At 39.0% G+C, this 16,916-nt stretch overlaps 1 pseudogene; it reads left to right on the top strand.

Moving 5' to 3' along the window:
• Positions 1 to 712: 712 nt before the first annotated feature.
• Positions 713 to 16,916, top strand: part of LOC109064174 — a 61,979-nt pseudogene continuing 45,775 nt past the window's right edge.

Below are 16,916 nucleotides of genomic sequence, written 5' to 3'. Positions count from 1 at the left end.
ACTTTTTTAAATAGTTACCTACTGTAAATGCTCGACATGCCAATAAAGCTTTGATTATGCTGACTGGAATTTTTACTAGAACTCATTTTAAATTGAACATATATTTCATTTTATTTCGGCTAATTAATGGACCATAATTATAAATCCTATAGTATTTCGTTGAGGAATTAATCATTCAAGTAGTTTCATTTGTAAATGAAAACAGAACACTCTCATTTATCATCACACATGGGCATAAATACAATCATAAAGTAAAAACTTTATTGGCATAACTGTCAGGCGTTTATTTACAAAATATATTGTAGGCTAGCATAATTATACAAAACATTTACTAGGTAAAGCGATACACAAATTGAAAAGGGAAATAAGCATATAACAATACATATAACAATCATTATAAAAATATAGCCCTAATAATAATAATAACATACAAATTTTAAATTAAATTTGTAATGTTAGTAAAAATGTTTTATCTATTTTTGATAATCCCTGGTTTCTATGGTCACGCAGGTTTGTGCATTAAACTACAAGAAAAATATGTAATTCCCTCAACATAAGAAGTCGTCGCCATGACAAGGATGTCCTTACCTGAAAAAATTATCTTGTGGCGAGTTATTATGTCGTGGTTACGACAAAACTATGTGAACCGACCATGTCACCTTACGGGCACCGTATCTTTGTGTAACGTGCAATGAACCGTATTCTGTTTCAGGAGAACACTATCTCGTATTTTTTCCTCCACTCACGTGCCTCTCCTCTGTAACCACACCCTGCGCTGGTTACACCTGATTTCTCAGGTAGCCTACACAGCAAGTCTCGAGCGATCCCGGACTTCTTCGTTCGCGGGTGTCAAGGACGTCACTCGCTGCCGCAGCAGAGCGCTCTGAAGTGAAACTCACAACAAACAGCGACTTCATAAAGTCCATAAACAAAGCAAGATGAATGAAAAGGAAGTTGAGGAAGATGCAGTGGCCGTGATGCCAAAACAAGATCTGGTAGGTCTCTCAGTCAACTGCTTACCGCACCTGTAGCTATAACCAAAGCACTTCTTTGCCTTGATTTTGTGTTGTTGCAGACATGCTCCGGCCGTTTAATGGTCATTAATGGTCATTTATTATGTTATTAATAATACAAAGAAAAATTGCTTGCAATTCGTATCGTTTCTATTTAATGTTGACAATGAACAGGACTGCTGGGAGTTTTTCTAAAACAACATACCGTGGGTTATTACAAGACTGCGCATGTGTGCTCGGCATGTGCTTCTTAGGTAGTGTCTTTATTGGTCACATTTTTACCAACTACAATGTAGCTAAATGTTACAGCGCACTTACATTTGTTGTACTTTTTAAATGTACTATAAGTGTTTAAAATACATTATGTTTTTGTGGTGGTGTTTGTTTTAAAGGGAGCATATTAAAACCCCTAGTTTACATATACAGTAAAGTTTAAAAAATATGTTTTTGTTTTCAGATTTCCATCGGTTTATATATGAAGTGACATACAAGCTATAAAAAAAAGATGACATAAACAGGGTAAAACATTAATTTATATTCAATTTTATGGATTTTAAATTCGATGTTCTACTTCAGTAATTAAATTTTAATCAATGTATTCAATTTTAGTAGGTTGAATTTTACAGTACACAAAGACACACATGGTTTTTATGGTTAATAGTGACTCTCCATCGGCATAATGGTATCACCCTACAATGAAATCTACCCCTCACAGGAAACTTTGTGCATTTTTAGATTAATAAAAATAAAATAAAATCATTCTGTATTATTTGTAAGCCTTTTGAATTACAGGGACACCAAAAGTGTCCTCATAAATAAGCTTGGTGTTGTAATACCTATGTCATACCCACGTCATTATGCAGATTTGTGTCCTCATAAATCACATAAACAAGCGCACACACATCATTTCCTTTAAAGTTGCACTCATTAAATAATTAATTCTCAGAAGATGTCCCATTTCTCCAAAAATAATTACCCCATATTCCTCTGAAGAATACAAGTAGTTATTTGTACTGTGCATGAATTAAGTTTGTGCTTTGGTGTTTCAGTGTTCCAGACAAACACTGAAGGGACACTAAACACAGAGTTCTTAAAGTCTAAATAAGTGATGAGGTTCTATAATGGGTAAACTGGTCTGGCTTGCTTTCTTGATGAAAGGGGTGGGTGTGGACCTAATGATGAAATTACAAGTGGAGTTGGGATAAAGTGAGCCGTTTAACCTATAGTTTTGTGACTGATGAAATCAAATAGATAAGATGATAACACGTTGCAATAAGTTTTAATTTGTTAACATTAGTTAACTACATTATGAGTTTGCGTGAACTCACAATGAACAATGCTTCTTTGTCTTTTCACCTCAAGTATGAATATTTCACCCAAAAATAAATACTTGCTGAAAATCTACTCTCTCTGAGGCCAACTAAAATGTAGATGAGTTTGTTTCTTCATCAGAACAAATTTGGAGAAATGTAGCATAGCATTACATCACTTGCTCACCAATGGATGGTCTGCAGTGAATGGGTGCCATCAGAATGAGAGTCCAGATAATAAAAACATCACAATAATCCAAACAACTCCTGTACACCAATTAACTTCTTGTGAAGAGAAAAGCTGCATGTTTCTAAGAAACCCATTCACTGCATAAGATTCATTGGTGAGCAAGTGATGCACTGCTTAATTTCTCCAAATCTGTTTAGATGAAGAAACAAACTCATCTGCATCTTGGGAGGCCTGAGGATGAGTTACATTTAAGCAAATTTTGGGGTGAAAAATTTCTTTAATATTATCCATTGTTAATTTTAACATTTATTCATACATTTTGAAAAATAAAAAAGTTGCAGTTCTTAATATTAATCAATACACTGTATTAATCATGCACTAACATGAAAATGAAATGAACAACTTTGCTTCTACTAACATTAACAAACAATTATGAAATACTTTAAAAAGTAGGACTCATTATTATTTCATATTAGCTATTGCATTTACTAATGTTAATGAATGGGATACTTCTGTAAATTTATTGATTTTAGAGCTGGATTCCAAATTTATTGAAGAAGAGAGTGTGCACGACATTTGTGGAGGACTCTTTCAGGTAAGATGGTTGACTTTTCTGTATTGAGTATCCAGTATCTCTTCTGTAGAACAGTCAGAGCACAAATCCTTTGTCTGTTCTTTTAATAGCAATGGCGGTCGGTGTCAATGTGGGGCCACGCGGGACTCCCATCCTTCAGTGGCCTTGGGCGATTACTTCAGCGCGGCCATCGTCAGTCACTGGGACAGCACACAGCACTCCTCCGAGCAGCCCACAGATGCCTATGGAGAGCTGGAGTTTGCTGGGGCTGGCAAGAGACACAGCTATGTGAGTTCCTCATGCATATGTTCAAATTAATGGCACTGTGGCAGTAGTGAGCCTGGATGAATCCTGTATAAGCATTACATAAAATAAAAAGCTTAGATATTAGTGATATGGATTACATGGATAATAAAGAATTACACTTTGGTAAACAAGTACAGAAAAAAAATGTGTGTATATATATATATATAGTAGGGATATGCCGGTATCAAATTTTCCTATTGCGATTATTTGATAATGTTTTGTCACGGTATGCGGTATTATCACGGTATTGAAATTAAGTTTCAAAAAAGTGGTCATAATACAGTAAAACAGGTTAAATAACTTTTTTCTTATTACAAAAATAAATGAACATTTAAATGCAATAAAGCAATACAAAAAATATATTTAAAATTAAAAGTTTTACACTGATTAAAGTGCAAAAGAATTTTAAAGACCCATAGGTGTCACTTTACAATAAGACCTCATTAGTTAACCATTAACATTCACAATGAGCAATAGCTACATTTGCTACAGAAGTTACTAATCTTTGTTAAAAAATTCAAGTCTTAGCTCATGTTAGCTTATTAAATAACAAAGTTGCAACTTTCGATTTTAACAATGTGTTATTAAATATTGGAATACCTAAGATTAATGAATGTTCAGAAAAATTTTTCATTGGCAGTTTGTTAACTAATGAAGCCCTAATGTAAAGTGTTAATGAACAATAAAGTATCAAAACACTTTCAAACAATATCTAGGGCATGTTGTAGTCCAGATTAAAATGAAAAAATTTTATGGAATGAAAGCACATTCACTCTCTGACAGCAGATGGTGCTAAAATGCAGAAAATGCAGCCCTTACCCTGGAAACCCCATAAATAAAAGCAGCTGCTACTTTCTAAACATTTAAATAATATAAAATAATATTTATATATTTCCGGTGTTGTGCATTTTGACCAGTTGATGGGAAAAGTATTCTTAAAATGCATTCCAAATTCTGAATAATTTGTAATATATAATTATTCTCGGTATTTAGAAGTGCCCACAATAACAATATTGTGCATATTCATTACCGCGATATCACATTACAGAATATCGGCACATGTCTAATATAGTCACCGGGTGAAGAATCAAATGACAAAGATTGCTCAATAAATGCCCCGGAGGGTGGATTTATTTACAGAAGGGAGTGACAAAGGGAAAGGTCCTGGTGGGTGCTCTGGTGCCGTAATTGCTCTCTTCCCTCTTCCCAGTGCAGTGGGTCCCTGCTGTGCTCCTCTGGGGCTGGTCGGTCACACGCTGCTGTCTGTGGGAGAAATGAGAGGGCGAGTTAATGCTCGGTCTCATGGAGAAGTGTCTCAAAGGTGGCAGGGCTTGCGTGGCTTATGTAGCCACCACCTGATGAGCTGCAACTGTAACCGATCAGCCTGTGTCTGATTGAAGCATTTGACCAGTCCGTCGGTCTGGGGATGGTAGACTGTGGTCCTCAACTGCTTAGCCGGGACATAAAGGGAGTACCCTGATCAGTCAGGATCTCTGCTGGGATGGGTTGGAGAGCAGGAAGAGTTCCTGGGCGATGGCTTTGGCAGTGGCTTTTCGGAGGGGAACTGCCTCTGGGTACTGGGTGGAATAGCTGACAATCACCAGGATGTGTTCATGTCCCTGGGCAGACTTAGGCAACGGCCCCACAAGGCCCATCCCAATGCGCTCGAATGGCACCTCGATTATGGGCAGCGGTATCAGTGGACTGGGAGGAGGCGTCCTGGGTGACGTCACTTGGCAGGTCAGGCAGGCTATGCAGAACCGCTTCACTTCGGCTTCCGAGCCCGGCCAGTGAAATGTTATTCAAGCAATAAGCCTTGGGTTACCTCTGAGTTAAAAGTATTATTAAACGAGAAAAAGAGGGCCTTTTTAGTGGGTGATAAGGATGAGCAAAAGAGAGTACAGAGGTTATTGAAAGTTAAGGTTAGAGAGGGGAAAGAGAGTTATAAGTTAAAAATGGAACAGAAACTACAACAAAAGAATGTGAGAGGGGTTTGCAAAGATCTAAATATGATGTCTGGACATGAAAATAAAGTAAGAAGGTATATTGTCCCAGGTGGTCAGACATGGGTAGATGGATTAAATTTATTTTTTTATAGATTTGATGCTGGGTCTAATGATGATCTTGAACATCTCCCGCAAAGTAGCTTACCACAGAGCTCTCCAATCTTTCTATCCCAAGCTATTAGCTCATCCATTTCTCCCATTTCTCCAATTTGTGAGTGTATTCCTGGCTTTTCTATGTCAGTTGAACAAGTAAGAAATGGGTTAAGGAGAATTAAGATAAATAAATCTCATGGTCCGGATGGCATTAATCCGAGAGTCCTTAAAGTCTGTGCTGATCAGATTTGTAGGGTGGTACATTATATTTTTAATTTGAGTCTGCGCTTGGAGAAATTACCTGTTTTATGGAAGACATCATGCATAGTACCCGTACCCAAGTTAATAAATCCCAAGGTTTTCACATTATAGACCAATATCTTTAACGTCACAATTAATGTTTGAGAGATTAGTACTAGATTACTTAAAGTCAGTATTGTGTGGTGCTGTGGATAAACTTCAGTTTGCTTATAAAACTGGTGTTGGGGTTGACGATGCATATTATATACCTCTTGCATAAATCTTCAAGTCATTTAGAGACCCCGGACAGTAATGTCAGGATTACTTTCTTTGACTTCTCTAGTGCGTTTAATACTATTCAGCCCTCACTATTGCAAAGTAAGATGGAAAATGCTGGAGTACATCATGGTATGGTAAATTGGATCTTTCAAATAGACCACAGTATGTGAGGATGCAGTACTGTGTCTCTCAAAATAAGAGAGTCAGTCAAAAAGTTGAGATTGTAAAAACGTACAAGTATTTGGGTGTATATTTGAATAATAAGCTCAATTGGTCTGACAACACGATGCATGTTTATAGGAAAGGTCAAAGTTGTATTCATTTGTTAAGGCGACTGAGGTCCTATGGTGTAAGTCATGTATTACTTAAGACCTTCTATGACTCTGTGGTCTCATCTGTGATATTGTACTCTGCCACAAGTTGGGGGAGGGGGACTGCTAGAAAAGGAGAAGAATAAGTTAAATAAACTAATAAAGAAGGCAGGTTCTGTCGTAGGGAGTGTGTTACCCACCTTTGAGGTGATAATGCAGGATACAATGATTGGGAAACTCTATTCGATGATGAATCATGATTGTCATCCTTTAAATGAAATAGTTCGTGATTTTATGAGTACCCACAGCTTAAGATTGATCCATCCACGCTGATACAGGGAGCGTTATAGGAAGTCTTTTTTCCCAACGGCAATTAGGTTGTATAATGAGTGTTATTTAAGATGACATACTTTTTAGGATTTATGTTTTTGTATATAATTACAATGCTTTGCAACTTGATACTGGAGAACAAGTTTTTATGTTGTTTGTGAATGTTGTTTTAAAGTTGTTTTAATTTATTCATTTTATGGTTGTGCTGCTGTGACATCTAAATTTCCCTTCGGGGATTAATAAAGTTAAAGTCAAAGTCGAAAGCGGTCATGGATCCGCACGATGGTGTTCACGGCCCCGAGGTGCCCTGCCAAGGGATGTGAGTGGGCCAGCTCCAAAACGGTCTCTTTCTTGGTGCGTGGCACCAACAACAATAATTTTTCCTCCATCCTTCACTGAGTGACACAATAGAGCAGGCCGATTTGAACGACGAAATGCGGGAGAGGATGGGGGCCAGGCTGAGCTTCCTTGCCTTCAATGAACCAGACCTATGTCCAGCAATGCTTCAGCCTGTCGTCCTCGCGTTGTTCCTTTCCAAATGAGCCCCCTCCCATCACCTGTTGGAACACATCATAGAAGAGGTTAGGATTTTGGGAGGGGGACTCACCTTCTCTCCCGCTGTCCGAGGCCAGAAGAACGGGGCACTGACGAGGTCCTTTAGCAGGCCTCTGTCTTCGGCGGCCACCTTTGGGGCTGGCAGGCTGCTTAGCCGTGGCCAGCAGGCGGTCTCTCCTTGACGGGTGGCGAGGTGCTCAATGATCTGTTGCTGGCGGATGCTAATCTCGGTGAGCCACTGGAGGATTTTGTCCATGTTGGGGGAGGAGTGCTTACCTGTGACAGAAAACCGGAGACACACAGAAAAAAAAAGGTGAGGTGAAGGAGATCACTCGTCAATAATTCTTCACTGACTTGCCTGCATTCTCCACCAGTCTCACAGGGTGAAGAATCACATGACAAGGATTGCTCAATAAATGCCACGGAGGGAGGATTTATTTACAAAAGGGAGTTATAAAGGGAAAGGTCCTGGTGGGTGCTCCAGTGCCTTAAGTGCTCTCCCCTGCCTACACTATATAGTCCCATGTTTGTCACATCATAAGTGTTGGATCACCACATTTGAGTTATCATTGCAAAAAATGTGTTTATGTATATACATTCTGTTTATGTAGGCTATATACTGTATTCTATATAAAGTACCAATCAAAAGTTTGGACTCACGAATGGGAAGTGTGTCCAAACTTTTGACTATACTGTACTATAATATAGCCTACACAAAAAGAATATCGGCCGATATATTGTTATCAGTCTTTTTTACTCCCTAATATCGGTATCGAAAAAACCCATATCGGTCGGGCTCTAGTACACTTTTCCCCCGATCGTTCTGCTCCCGGGAGTTCTGGAGAGAGTACACCAGAACGGCGTCCATCTGTTGCTAGTAGCCCCGTTCTGGCCGGCCCGAGTATGGTTCTCGGACCTGGTGTCCCTCCTCGACTGCTCTCCGCTTGAGATTCCGATCAGAAGGGACCTCTTAGGCGGGGGACACAATTCTTCACACCTGCCCTAAGTTGTGGAAGCTGTAGGTGTGGCATCTGGGGGGCACAGCTCCTAGCAACTGGTCTCTCAACTGAGGTTGTTGAGACTATACTCCAGTCCAGAGCTCCTGCCACAAGTAAACAGTACACACTGTGAACTGGAAGCTTCTCACTTCATGGTACGGACAGTGACTGCAAGACCCAGTCAACTGCCCAATTGGTACAGTTTTGGAGTTTCTGCAGGAGTGATTCTCCGCAGGGTTATCTCTTGCCACTCTGAAGGTATACGTGATGGCCTTAGCTGCTTACAACACCCTTCTTGTTGGTCAGTCATTGGGAAGACACCCACTTGTAACTCATTTCCTCTGTGGCACCCTGAGGCTGAGGCCAGTACATCGCACTAAGGTGCCCTCATGGGACCTGGCAGTGGTTCTGGAGTAGAGGTCTGCAAGCCCGTCGGGTCTTGATGGGGCCCGACACGCTGAGTCCATTTGGGCCGGGCTTGGGCCATTTTTTTTTTTTTTTTTTTTTACAGATCGGGCTCGGTTCGGGCTCATTTAGCTTCTCTCCTTTTATCGTGCCCATATACGCGCAGAGCACACATAGGCTACTGTATGAAATACTGTTATAATGATTATAGGATATTATAAATATTATACATCGCCTACACAATATGCAGCACATATATGCACGCATTAGCATACAGGTGACAGTTGACCATGCAGAGCATCAGGGAGAAGTTGGAGCGTGGGGAGTTATTAAAAGTTCCCAATGCTTCGGGAAAAGCTGCATTTTGAAAGAGTTTTGATTTGATTACCACGACAAACAATGAGCCAATTGGTCATGTGCAGTGCTCGCCATCTCCTCATTAGACGCACCTTTAAGAAATGCATCTATACGGATTGATTATAATAAAAGAGATTTTGTTTTCGATATGTTTTATTTCATTAAGTACTTATTTAAAGATGATATATTTAGATATATTTATTATGTCTGTGAGGCATGTATTCGCTGAGTTTCGGTTCATTTTTGTGAAGCGCTCCTATTCAAGACCAGACGGAAGATGTTTGTTTTATTTATTTTATAAATGCACAAAGTTTTGTTGATATTGTGAGTGAACAAAAATAAAATTAGACCCTTTACAGTTACGAATGATGAATTACTCTTACCTTATGAGCAAAAATGATGGCATATCCATGGAAAACATGCAAGTGATCACGCTGGCGCCTCAGTGTCCTGCAAAGTGCACAGCTTCCACTCTCCACATAAACTACTGGATATAGCGCACATTTATCTGGGTTTAATGGTTAAACATTGGTATATGTAACTGTTTTAGTATATCTATAGACTTTCTTTTAGTTAAGTCATGATGATTTGAGAAGGCTAAATTGATCAAACATATATGATCAGCTTACTGTCTGCCGCTGGCCGCTTGGTCATTACTTTAAAATACAAAAACTTATATTTAACAAACAACTGGCCTCATGTCACCTATGGGGGTCAGAGCGCACTTGACTAGGAGTATGGCGGCCTCCAAGGCTTTCAACTTGGGTGTGGCCTTGCAGAACATATGTGCTGCAGTGGGCTGGTCCTCTGGCACTTTTGTCCTCTTCTATAACCTAGACCTGGCATCTACCCCAGGGTCCCAAGTTCTCTCTTCGTGATGTGCTCAAGAGATACACACACAAGCAGGGACTTAGTATGGCACAGTGGGTATTCTCGTTCCCAAAATGTTTCTCGACGCAGCTCGAGTTCCTGAAGGGGAACGTCTTTAGGTTACGTATGTATCCATGGTTCCCCGAGGGAACGAGACACTGCGTCTCTTTGCCATACTCCCTGCATCCCTGCAGGCGCTACTTCATCGAAGCTAATTTGCGCTCTGCCGGATGAGCTTTTATACTTCCTGGTTGCTCAAGTCACCCTGCTTGTGACAACTCGCTGTTCAATTGGCTTCAATATGGGTGACGTCTTGGACACTACGTCCATGTTTTTATACAGTCTATGGTTACAATACATACATGCATTAAGATACTTTCGTTTTGATCGCTACTGTAGAGAATATGTGTTTATACCCAAACTGTAAACTTTTATCCCAGTACTTGTTGCTTAAATGTCTGTAACACAGAAATAATAATGTGTGGTTGAAAAAGACTGTTGCTCTTTCTGGATCAGCAGCAGCGTGAATGATGCATTAACATGGGCAGCGACAGAACGTGCTTCTCACGCTCCACTGACACTCGCGATGTGAAAGTCATAATAGACATAACTGAATCTGTCATTCAGGAATAAGATCATGTGGGTATTTGAATTGAGATCGCGATCTTTAAATAATTAATTGTTAAGCTCTAATGTAAACACTGCAAAATGTTTTGCAAGGATATCATTAGGTTCTCCCGAGACCAGTCCGATCTCGCGAGACACATTGGATCTCGCGAGATCTCTTGCCATGAGAGCTCACATCCCTAGTCTGTAGATATCATATACACACATATATATATATATATATATATATATATATATATATATATATATATTGTCTATATACAGTGGGTACGGAAAGTATTCAGACCCCCTTAAATTTTTCACTCTTTGTTACATTGCAGCCATTTGCTAAAATCATTTAAGTTTATTTTTTTTTTCCTCATTAATGTACACACAGCACCCCATATTGACAGAAAAAAAACACAGAACTGTTGACATTTTTGCAGATTTATTAAAAAAGAAAAACTGAAATATCACATGGTCCTAAGTATTCAGACCCTTTATTCAGTATTTAGTAGAAGCACCCTTTTGATCTAATACAGCCATTAGTCTTTTTGGGAAAGATGCAACAAGTTTTTCACACCTGGATTTGGGAATCCTCTGCCATTCCTCCTTGCAGATCCTCTCCAGTTCTGTCAGGTTGGATGGTAAACGTTGGTGGACAGCCATTTTCAGGTCTCTCCAGAGATGCTCAATTGGGTTTAAGTCAGGGCTCTGGCTGGGCCATTCAAGAACAGTCACGGAGTTGTTGTGAAGTCACTCCTTCGTTATTTTAGCTGTTGGAAGGTGAACCTTCGGCCCAGTCTGAGGTCCTGAGACTTCTGGAGAAGGTTTTTGTCCAGGATATCCCTGTACTTGACTACATTCATCTTTCCCTTGATTGCAACCAGTCATCCTGTCCCTGCAGCTGAAAAAACACCCCCACAGCATGATGCTGCCACCACCATGCTTCACTGTTGGGACTGTATTGGACAGGTGATGAGCAGTGCCTGGTTTTCTCCACACATACCACCTAAAATTAAGGCCAAAAAGTTCTATCTTGGTCTCATCAGACCAGAGAATCTTATTTCTCACCATCTTGGAGTCCTTCAGGTGTTTTTTAGCAAACTCCATGCGGGCTTTCATGTGTCTTGCACTGAGGAGAGGCTTCCGTCGGGACACTCTGCCATAAAGACCCGACTGGTGGAGGGCTGCAGTGATGGTTGACTTTCTACAACTTTCTCCCATCTCCCGACTGCATCTCTGGAGCTCAGCCACAGTGATCTTTGGGTTCTTCTTTCCTCTCTCACCAAGGCTCTTCTCCCCCGATAGCTCAGTTTGGCCGGACGGCCAGCTCTGGGAAGGTTTCTGGTCGTCCCAAACATCTTCCATTTAAGGATTATGGAGGCCACTGTGCTCTTAGGAACCTTAAGTGCAGCAGAATTTTTTTTGTAACTTTGGTCAGATCTGTGCCTTGCCACAATTCAGTCTCTGAGCTCTTCAGGCAGTTCTTTTGACCTCATGATTCTCATTTGCTCTGACATGCACTGTGATCTGTAAGGTTTTATATAGACAGGTGTGTGGCTTTCCTAATCAAGTCCAATCAGTATAATCAAACACAGCTGGACTCAAATGAAGGTGTAGAACCATCTCAAGGATGATCAGAAGAAATGGACAGCACCTGAGTTAAATATATGAGTGTCACAGCAAATTGGCTGAATACTTAGGACCATGTGATATTTCAGTTTTTTTTTTTTTTTTTTTATAAATCTGCAAAAATGTCAACAATTCTGTGTTTTTCTGTCAATATGGGGTGCTGTGTGTACATTAATGAGGAAAAAAAAATTAACTTAAATGATTTTAGCAAATGGCTGCAATATAACAGAGTGAAAAACTTTAAGGGGGTCTGAATGCTTTCCGTACCCACTTTGTGTATATATATATATATATATATATATATATGTATATATATATATATATATATATATATATATATATATATATATATATGGCATATATAGATGATATATACATACATGTCGTTTCCAGGTTACTATATAGTATACTATATACTGTATGTACAACAAGTGAAATCATAAACATTATTATAATTATAAAAAGAAGGGGATTAAGAACAAAACTAGAATCAAATCCAAAGAGCAACTGAAAAAAATAATTAAATTAAATTAAATTAAATGAATATTAATTTAAAAAATGTGAATCTAATTTGCACACACACAATATATATATATATATATATATATATATATATATATATATATATATATATATATATATATACATGCAAATTAGATTCACAATTTTTTAAATTAATATTCATTGAATTATTTTTTTTTTTAATTTACAGTTTCTTTTTGGATTTGATTCTAGTTTTGTTCTTGATCCCTTTCATTTTATAATTATAAAAAGGTTTATGTTTTCACTTGTTGTTTAGATTAATTAATGTTCAATAATCAAATACTAAATAATTATTATTTTTAGAATATTTTTTTTGGTCTGTGACGAGGGCAAAAAAAAAATCTTCACATTAGAAGCATTTGATAAGCAGCAAAAATAATTGTGATTGTAAATAGTATACAGTTTTAATTTGACAGAAAATTTGCCAATAGTTGCAGAAACAACCATATGTTGTAAGTTGCAATTTATTTTATTTTTTTTACTAATTAACTAAGTTTTAGTTCATCTAAATCTTGGCATAAAAAGCAAAAAAATAATTGTCATGGTTAAAAGTGTATAGTTTTAATTTGACTTTTATATAACAAAAAGGTTTTAATAAAAATCAACCCCACAACATAAAAATTGCCCGTAGCTGAAGAAACGTTATAGTACAAAACTTATAGTTGTTTTTACTCTTTGATTCCTGTTTTAATCTTAATCCTTCTTTTTATTCCAGTTCTTGCGTCTCTCCAGCACCACAGATCCTTCTGTGGTCTTTAATATCATGAGACAAACCTGGAAACTGGGGCAGCCCAACCTGGTGGTGTCAGTGGTTGGTGGTGAAGGAAGGTCAAAGGTCAAGAGCTGGGTGCGAGAGGTCTTGAGGCAAGGGCTGGTTAAAGCAGCACAGAGTACAGGTGTCATATTCTCCCCTCACATAATATTATTAATTTATTCTTCATTCATTTTTACATTAATTTATGCTACTTTTACAACGGTGTTACCAAGTGTTGATATCGGAGTAGAAGGTTTAGATGTCCAGACATGCTTGTTTTAAGAACCTGTTAGTTGTTTTGTCTTCTTATTTGTGAAGAAGTTTGTATATCATGTGACTATTTGTTTGAATATGACAAATGAAATGCATGATGAGAAAAAGAAGCACATGACCACAGTGAATTTACATAGTGACTGGCATTGCAAGCAATTATATGAATCATACATTTATCTTTATACTAACTGCAAGCCATCAAAAGCCCAGCTACCCTGACACAAATTCAAGCTGGACTAATTATTTCATCAATGTTAGGAAAGTTGCTCAACAGGTTCCTCTCCGTGTGAATATAGTCCAAAAAAAGTAATGTAAATGTAAAAATAATAATTATATTGAAACAGAAATGTAAACAGTAAAATATAATAAATATATTAATTAAATTAATTATTAATTAATAATTGTCCTAAAAAATGTCCTAAATTTAATTACATTTACAATTACAGTTTTTGCATTTAACAGGCACTTTTATCCAAAGTCACAAGGAACAAAGCAATTTGTAAAAGAACCAATAATATTTGTAATATAGAATGGCAAATTTATTGAACAGCTAGATTAAGAAGCAAGCCTGGTACACTGCCAGTACCAGCTGATGAATTTATACATGGTTTGTATACACCAGATACACATGTAAAGAACATTGATTTTTACTATGGGGTTCTTTAAAATAGATTCTGGCCACAACTGGGAGCCAGTGGAGGGAGATCATTAGTGTGATGTGCTTTGTCTTTGGCTGAACTTCTCAGGCAATTAAAAAAGTTACATTTGTATTTTTGATGTATAGGAGCGTGGATCATAACCTCAGGGCTGAAGGAAGGCATCGGCAAGTGTGTAGGAGAGGCAGTGAGAGATCACGCCACCGCAGTGTCTTCTGTCAATTTAAATAAAGTGGTTCCTATAGGCGTTGCTCCTTGGGGAATGGTACATAATCGCGTGCAGCTTGTTGACCCTGAGGTAACTCTGCTTATGGTGCAGCACTAGCGTACTTAACACTAAATATTTTACTCTTGATAAAAATGAACACATTGAAAATAAATATTCTTCTATACCATCACTATTTGAACTTTGGTCAAAGTTGAGAACCAAAATTGTTGTATAAAATATATACAAGTACATATTTTTTATGAATGATCATATATATTTATATACACGCTCACCGGCCACTTTATTAGGCACACCTGTTCAATTGCTTGGTAACACAAATTGCTAATCAGCCAATCACATGGCAGCAACTCAATGCATTTATGCCAGTCTTCAGTGTCACATAATCCTTCAGGAATCATTCCAATATGTTGATCTACTATCAATGATGTTCTTTTTAGCTTTCTATTCATCAAAGAATCCTAAACAAACTGTCACAGGTTCCAAAAAATATTAAGCATCAAAACTGTTTCCAGCGCTGGTAATAAATCAGTATATTAGAAAGATCTCTGAAGGATCATATGACTGGAGTAACAGCTGATGAAAATTCTTATTTGCATCACTGAATTAAATTATATTTTAAAGTATATTAATTATGTATTATATATGTATAAATAACCTCTAACACGGAGAAGAGTGAAAACTCCTCACATGATGTCACCGTATGGGAACACCTTTCGGTGTGACGAATGTCTGAAGCCCTATACCATCCCGCCAATTTTATTGGCCAAATAGCACTTGGCTCCGCCTTACGCATGCATACGCATAGTATATCTGAGTGCCGTGCGCTATTTCGCTCAGAACTGATCATGAACTGAAGAAAATGTTATCAAGTTACGGAACGGCCGGTACCGCAGCATCTCGTTCCCTATTCCCTATTCAGGGAACCGTGGTTACATACGTAACTGAGATGTTCCCTTTCATAGGTCACTTCGATGCTGCGGTGACGTCACCGTATGGGAACCTTATACCATAACGCCTGACGTACCTGATAGTTGGGATCCAAGGAAAGCATCTGCTCAAGCGGAGAGAACCCGGGAGCCAGGAGCCATCCTCACATCCACACTGTAAAACTTGACAAAAGTGCTCTGTGAGGACCATCCTGCCGCAGCACAGATATCATACATAGAAGATCCACTGAGAAAAGCTTGTGATGAAGCCATTGCTCTCGTGGAATGAGCTCTTATTCCTAAGGGCGAAGCGAGTCCACGCACCTCATAGGCTAAAGATATAGTCTCCATACAGTCTCCAATGGGACATGCGTTGCTTTGTGTCACCATGGCCTCTATTTTTGTGTCCAAACAGACAAACAGCTGGTCGGACTCACGCCATGGAGCTGTTTGATCAACATAAGTCTTCAGCGCTCTGACAGGGCAAAGACTCAGATCTCCTAGCCCCGCCTCAGCAGGGGGTAAAGCTTCCAAGACCACTTGCTGAAAGTGAAAAGGGTTCGAGGCGACATTAGGGACATAATTAGGCCTCGGTCGCAACAGTACTTTCACAAACCCTGGTGCAAAGTCCATGCATGAGGGCGAAGCAGAAGAGCCTGAAAATCACCAACTCTCATGAGGGAGGATAAAGCCACAAGAAGAACTTTCTTTAAAGTAGGATTTTTTTTTTTTTTTTTACAATTTCCAAGGGCTCGAATGGATGTTCTGATAGACCTTGCAACACAATGAATAAATCCCATGAAGGAACTCGCACAGGGCGGAAAGGCCCTAGCCGTCGTGAACCCTGTATAAAGCGAGAGACCAGCGGATGATGGCCCACTGAAGTACCATCTAAATATACATGGTTAGCTGAAATGTCTGCCACGTAAACTTAAAGAGTGGCTGGTGTTACTTCATCAGAAAAACGGTCTTGAAGAAACTCCAGTACTGAAGCCAGGGGCAGTAAAACTGGATCTAAATTATGAATTCCACATCAGGCAGTAAACAGTTTCCATTTGAAAGCATAAAGCGTCTCGTAGAAGCTGCCTTAGAATTCATTATAGTCTCGGTGGTTCCAACTGAAAGACCGGGACATATTAACTCACTCCGCTCAGAGGCCACGCCAACAGCTTCCATAGATCTGGCCTTGGGTGCCAAATCATCCCTCGTGCTTGCAATAGGAAGTCCTGTCTGAGGGGAATCTCCCACGGAGAGCCAGCTACAGATTGACCAGATCCACAAACCACAGCTGTGTGGGCCACCACTCAGCCACCAACAGCAGCTGCTCCACACTGTCCAGCCAAATTCTGGATAGCACTGCTGGAATTAGTCGAATTGGAGGAAAAGCATATAAGCTGGTCCTGGGCCAATCGTGAGCTAACGCATCCAAGCCTAGGGGCGATGGAGGGCATAGGGAG

Source organism: Cyprinus carpio, chromosome B12, assembly GCF_018340385.1.
Source record: "Cyprinus carpio isolate SPL01 chromosome B12, ASM1834038v1, whole genome shotgun sequence".
Lineage (NCBI taxonomy): Eukaryota > Metazoa > Chordata > Actinopteri > Cypriniformes > Cyprinidae > Cyprinus > Cyprinus carpio.
This window is presented reverse-complemented; position numbering and strand designations above follow the sequence as displayed.